Source organism: Podarcis erhardii (genome assembly GCF_964252035.2).
Source record: "Podarcis erhardii genome assembly, chromosome: 5".
NCBI lineage: Eukaryota > Metazoa > Chordata > Lepidosauria > Squamata > Lacertidae > Podarcis > Podarcis erhardii.
Window position 1 is genome coordinate 47,794,628 of NC_138509.1, and position 7,251 is coordinate 47,801,878.

Sequence of the window (7,251 nt, forward strand, 5' to 3'; positions counted from 1 at the left end):
TGGCAGGGTGGCCAAAAGATCCTAACGCGCAACAAGTGTGCTCCTAGTTTTATGCTGCAATGCCAAGCACATTTTCTTAAGGTATCCGCTTCAAGCGCCAGACCTTTCCGTTCTTATTTTGTGGCGCTTTCAGGGCGCACATTTATTTACAGTCGTCTCTCGATCATCCTCGGGGCAGCCTGGGAGGTAGGTCGCTGAGCACGGGTCTTACCCAGCAAGGCAATGTTTATGTTCCTGCATTGCGAAAAGTTCATAAATCCATGTCACGCAGCACACTCCATACTGCCTGGCCCAGATTTTGGGCAAGGAGCCATGATGGCTCTGACTCAGGAAAACAGCTGCAGCTCTTTAGTGAAGACCATGCCTTTCCTGTCTGCTTTAGTGAGAAAGCACGCTTGATTCCATCTCTAGAACAAACAAGCTACTTTCCCTCCCACACCCCAAGACTAGCTAGCAATATGAGAATGCTGACATCATAAATCCAATTAACTAATGGTAGTGGTTTCCCATTAGAACCACAGGATGTTCGTTTCCAGGCAACCTTGGCCCTACATTCTAGACCAGGGATAAATAGAACAATTAGTTTCCATAACATTTTACATAATCACACATAGTGACAGTGAACTTCAGAAAGTACAATAAATACCTCGGATTGTTTACCTGGCCAGATACATTGAAGAGATGTGAAAACCCTGCAGTCTGGCTGTACAACAAAGGAATTTGGGAGGTGGAGAAATATCACATCTGAAAGTGAAAAATAATGATAAGCTTCACAACTTGGCATGGTCAGCTGCAAACTCAAGAGAACAAATAAATGTTGACTAGCTGTATAGCAGAGGCTGGGATGTTTTTCAGCCCAAGAACTCAAGGGCCTCATTCAACCTAGTTAAGATCAGCACTGGACTCAGAAACAAACTGGCAAGCAGTGCAGCTGGAGGTTATATGTTTGACATACTTTACAGTGCTTTACAGCAACCCCAAGAGAAACATGCTAAAGTAATCTAATATGGGTGCAATTAAGGCATGATCACTAATCATTCAAGCTACTTCTTCTAAAAGAAGCATAACGTTTTAATACATAGTTAAGCCGATAAGTTGTAAAATGGGTTAGGGAAAATGAAGCAGGGAGCTGGGCAAGATGCTGGCCAAAGCGAGGAGAAAAGGGGATTGTTGGTCTGTAAGGAAAGGAGGAAAATAGGGCCACTTGCTTTAGAAAGTAAAGTGGAGGTTGTCAGAGGAAGAAGGCTGAGGTAGTGATTTTGTGGAGCTTCGGAAACTGTTTAGGGCAAGAATTAACAAGTGGACGATTGAGGCGTGGCCAGAGAATGACCCGAGAATATTTTTTTTGCAAAGGAGCAGTAGTTGGTGGCAGTGGGTCATGAGGAAGGGGGAATCTAAGATTTTGAGACGTCACAGCCAAGAAGAAAGGAAGAGAAAGACGGGACCTGGCCAGGCTTGAAACCAGAAGAAAGGTGAAGAGAAGAGAAGAGAAAGTAGGGCTTCTGCCAATTGAGGAGGGCTTAATACCTACTGTCCTTCTCATGTGATGCTGGGAATGAGAAATTGGGCTTAAAAATTAAATACAAAGACTACTGCTCCAGTCTGATTGGGGTGTTATAAGCAGTGCTTTTTTCTGGGGGTACTTGTGTATGCAGTACCAGCAGCTCCCCCCCCCCCCCGCAAATGTTAAAAATGTGGCACTGTAACAACTTCATGGTAAGTACTGTACTGATACACTTTTTCTTAAAAAGAAGCAGTGTCACTGATTATAAGTGTTCCAGTACTGCTGGTCAGGAGGATTTTTTCCTGAATGTCTGATAAAAGGCTTTTCAAAATGTATCTTCATTCTGCCAGCCAGGGTTTGTTGGGGTAGTGGGAGGTTTTTATTTACCAGTATTTGTTGCTTTTTCTGGCAGGTGCCTCAGGGCACTGAAACTTCTTGATTAGGTATTGTGGGAAAATGGGGAAGTGAAGGAGTGACATTTTAGGTGATCATACCCTGGCTTAACACCTCCAGAATGAGTTTTAGATAAACAGTGAAATGAGGCAGAAGTTTATGCAATGGATTTCTTGCACCTCAGCTTGCTGCACTATTGCCATAGTTATACATGATAGTATTGAAAATTTAGTGGCTGATACCCATTCCTAAGTAGATAACGCCTCACAAGAGGTTATGTGGCTATCACTAATCAAAATTGTATTGTTTCTACCAGAGCTTTCCAAACTTTTCATGTTGGTGACACACTTTTTAGACATGCATCATTTTGCAGCATGGCAATTTGAATCCCCGCGACAGGGTGAGCTCCCGTTGCTCGGTCCCAGCTCCTGCCAACCTAGCAGTTTGAAAGCATGTCAAAGTGCAAGAAGATAAATAGGTACCGCTCCAGCGGGAAGGTAAATGGCGTTTCCATGCGCTGCTCTGGTTCGCCAAAAGCGGCTTAGTCATGCTGGCCACATGACCCAGAAGCTGTACGCCAGCTCCCTCAGCCAGTAAAGCGAGATGAGCGCTGCAACCCCAGAGTCGGTCATGACTGGACCTAATGGTCAGGGGTCCATGACTGGACCTAAATGGTCAGGGGTCCATGACTGGACCTAAATGGTCAGGGGTACCTTTACCTTTTAATTCAGTTTTACTAGCAAACCAGGCATAGGCAAACTCCAGCCCTCCAGATGTTTGGGACTACAGTTCCCATCATCCCTGACCACTGGTCCTGTTAGCTAGGGATGATTAATCTCTGGTTTGCTTCCAGCCCCACTAGGAGCATGGGAAGCATTTGCATGAGACACCTACACATTGCAGCCGACATACTAACATGTCATGACACAGTTTGGAAAGCTCTAGTTTATACAATCTTCTGCTGGCAGCTTTGAAAGTCTCCTAATGCTTGTGTGGGATTTTTAGTTTATTTCTTATGGTATAATGATGTCGTGAGGGATAACCCTGGTCTTAAGAATTGGTGGAACTTGAGCCAGACTCCAACTGAACCTTCCAAAAAGAATAAGAGTAATTTGGTGTTATGTAGGAGACCTTGTGGCTGAAACAAAAAATAATAATATTTGTAGTCTTTTCCTGAAATGTTTTTGTTACAGTCCATCTTTTTAAACTATTGTAGCATGCAGTCACATGCCAATCTTTTGTTTAGAAGCCTACAAGTCATTCCTCTACAAGTTTTGTTTTACAGAGAGGTAGGTAAGGGATGCAGTCCTTTACTCGAGTTCCTCCAGCTGAGATGCTTTAGGATTTGGCAGTTTTGCTATGCCAGTGGGGTGCAAGATATACTACTGCAACAAAGCATTATTCACTACATGTGCTATATCCAAACTTGAGCTAAACTGGAGACTACAGTATAATAAATAACTCCATGATCATCATAGGTGCTGCATTGTATGTAAATTGTGTCTGTCTTTGTATTGGACAATTTGTATATAACAGATACTATGTGTGTTTTTTTTAAAAAAAATATGTCTGCAGCATTTGGTGAAATTCTAAGGGCTCTCCCTCCTTTGCAGTTCTACTGAGAATTTTAATTTAAAAAATGCTTGTATAAACTCAGCCATGGAAGTGGTGTTATTAAGCACATAATGGACCAGAGAAAATTGAGCATTCAACTGTGAATTCCATCTCCATTGATTTTTTTAGTGCTTAATGTGCTGTTACTACAGCTGTCTTTTGATGTAAACAAGGCAATATAGTGTGGCAGTGTCTCTCTCCCCCCCCCCCATCATACTGTCAGTGCTTGTTTCTTTCTCTCTCTCTCTCTCTCAACCTTAATCATCAAAAGAACTGACTATATTTCCAGCTTTTTTTTTCTTTTTAGATGCAAGGCGTACAGACAAGGAAAATGAAGAGAAGGAACAAGAAAATGCAAAAATACTTCTGGTATAGTCACTTTGCACAGCAAGTAGAGCAGATTTACATTAACCAGTTACTTGGTCACTTGCCATGAGTAAAAATTACGTTTGTGAGATCAGGCAGTAGAACCTTACAAAAGCTGGCTCGTTTTAGCTACACATTACTGATGCAGGTACCGTATTTTTCGCTCTATAAGATGCACCAGACCATAAGACGCACCCAGTTTTGGGGGGAGGAAAACAAGAAAAAAAATATTGGCTATCCCGGAAGCCAGAACAGCAAGAGGGATCGCTGTGCAGCGAAAGCAACGATCCCTCTTGCTGTTCTGGCTTCTGGGATAGCTACGCAGCCTGCATTCGTTCCATAGGACGCACACACATTTCCCCTTACTTTTTAGGAGGGAAAAATGTGTCTTATAGAGCAAAAAATACGGTACGTGTGGAGAGGCTGGCTAGTAACAATTCAAACACAATGAAGAGGCAGAGGCAATGAGGTTATTTGATTAAATATTGTCACAAACCTTTATTAAATATATACATAAATTTGTAATTAAAGTTGTGGGTTATAGGGGGGGGGGGCGCAATTCCCTACTGTTCCCTTATCTGAGGAATGTGACCTGGCTGTCTGTGCTGTGTGTGAGTGCGTGTTTTTGTGTCTGTCTGTGTTTCCTTCAAGTGCTGTGCCTATTAGCTGACTTTGTGAAGGATGATTATTTTTTATAGGAACAAAATACGGTTTGAGAAGGGGGAAAGCAGAACACGCCTACAAGCAACAGGAGAAGTGTGTTAATTTTCAGTAAAGCTGCACAAGAATGTACATTTGTTTTGGCAAAAATTGTTATGGTAAAGGTCCTTAGAATCCTAATCGCTATACAATTTTGAATTTGGCCCAAACTCAGTTTGCTGAAAAACGTCATAGAATTTCAGCAGTGGTGCTAAAAACTAGACAGGTGTCTGCTTAGGTCATTCTGCAGAGGAATCATGTTCCACTAGTTTAACTAAACAAGACAGAGAATTATAATTCTTCTGTTATCATGTTTAACTGTTTGTAGAGAAACGTGAGACCTTTTTAGCAAACAAAACAAGTGTCTGCAAAATCCAGGAGTTTCCTTCCCCCCCCCTCCTTCTTTGTTAGCATGAAGGCAGCAAATTTTCTTGTCTATTAATAAACTTTACTGACTGGTTTTTGGCAGATCACATGTTGGTTAACTCCGTGGGACTGTGTCCAAAGAGTGTCTTGATTTATACCATGATTAAGTAGGGACACCAGCATAGATCCAAGGTTTATGTTTGCATTTTAGGTGGTTTGGAACTGAAGTATTGTCAGGATGACATTTCTTTAAGCTGGCAAGAACACTGTGTTTATTTATGTTCCAGTAACTATCTTACGTGCAAAGGTCCTAGATAGTTCCTGATTAAGTTGTACTGCTAATCAAAGAGCTAGTTTAATTATGGGGGTAGGGAGGGAAAGGTGCTGAAATAACAGACTTTTCTAATACTTTTTGGGAGTGGGGAGGATGGAGAGATTAAATAAGAAAACATCCATCATTTTATCTTTGAATGTTCATAATTCCTTTCTTATGACCTTATGGATTAAAAGAAACCAAAGAGTTTGCCTGAGATTTTCATCAGCAAGGAAGAAAAAAATTGTTTTTAAGTTGCCAGAAAAGTAAACATTCCACATTTGTCACATGTCAACGTACATATTTGCAGGTTATGCAATGCTTGTATGCATGCACTCCACACATGTAAAATATTCAGGTGCCAATCCTTTTATTTTGGAGTTGGACCATTGGTGTGAGAGTCGGTCTCCATGGCAAAATACACATTTGCTGCCAGCACCACTGTCTGGGGAATAAAGCTGCTCCACTGATACCATGGTTGAGCATCTGAAGATGAGCAACCCACTATGGATATGGTAAAGTAGGGCATTACAGTTCTACCATATGACTGGGCGCCTGCTCAGTCTACTCATGAGGCTCTTCCTGCAGTGGTGGACTGGGCAAAGATGTTAACAAAGGCTAGGCAAAATGGTCTGTTGAGGTGAGGAACCTTTTCAGCCCAAGGGCCACATTCCCTCGTGGGCAACTTTCCAGGGGCTTCATACCATGGTGACCATGACCAAAGGCAAAAGTAGGAAGCTTAACAGATGTGACTCTTGCCTTTGTACAGTAGGCTACATTCAAACCATTTAAAATGCAGAGGTTTTCCCACAGATAATTCTCTCTCCAGGCAAGAAAAATGCATTATCACAGTTCAGGGACACATTTAAGCCATGCAAAAGTACTCAAGGAGGGAGTGCAGGTATACCATAACCCTCACTGGCTTTGATTAGAAAAGGCCTGGCTGGCTGGCTACACTTGGTCCCCCTAGGTCTAAGGTTCCCCTGCCTAAACATGCTAGATACTAGATGAAAACCATCTGTGTTGTAAAAAGCATAAAAAATGTACAGAGATCTGCAGATAATTTTGCATTACATTAATTCTGTATTGTATTTGCATTCCATTACATTCATGATTATATTACACAGGCATCCAGGTTTTCTCTCTCTTCATAATATAGTCTCATAATCATGAGTCTCAAAGCAGTATCCCTGAGAGAAATTACCTGAGCCACGATAATATTGCCCACTAGCATAATGCAGTTCAGAATCTGAATAGTTTATTCAGGTAAATGTGTCTTCAACCAGACATCTGCATAAAAAGCAAAGCCTCCTCGTTATCCAAAACTACAGCTGTACAGTGATGCAACACAAACAGTATTGTGGTGGAGGCAGTTGACCACACATTCTTTACCCTAAAAACCAATGTAGCAGAATGCAATTTGTTTTAAGCCACTTAGTAGAACATCTATACTGTATTCACCTTAAATCACATCCATGTTGAAAACTCAGAGCAAAAGAGATCCCACATAAATCGTGGTTCGGGTTACAGAAAAGCTCACTCTAGTGCTGCTGCAATATGAGATGGTTGCAAAAGGGGAGGCTTTATCAGCTATGGCCTATTGATTATGGAATGGCCTCCCTTGAAAGGTTTGCCTTGAACCCACTTTAATTGTTAGATTATTTGGATATGACCTGAGAGACAGGTTCAGATGGGGTGAATTTGGGCCAATCACCATCTCTTAGGTTGCATACACATTACTGGCTTAAAACGTACCAAGGTAATTTCCCACACAGCAGATGCATTTCCAATTTACACTTCAGTTTTGTTGGGTGTGTTCTGTCACTGCTGTCTGTCCGTGCCAGTGGGTGGGTGTAAATGGCTTCCTATGGTTTTTGTTCAAATCCCAGATTGAAGGAAATGCATCAAAACACAGTATTTCTCAAAAAAACTACAGGATCAAAGTGGATTGTGGCTAGCCGTGTGTACACAGCTCCACAAGCCAGCACTAGTAGCG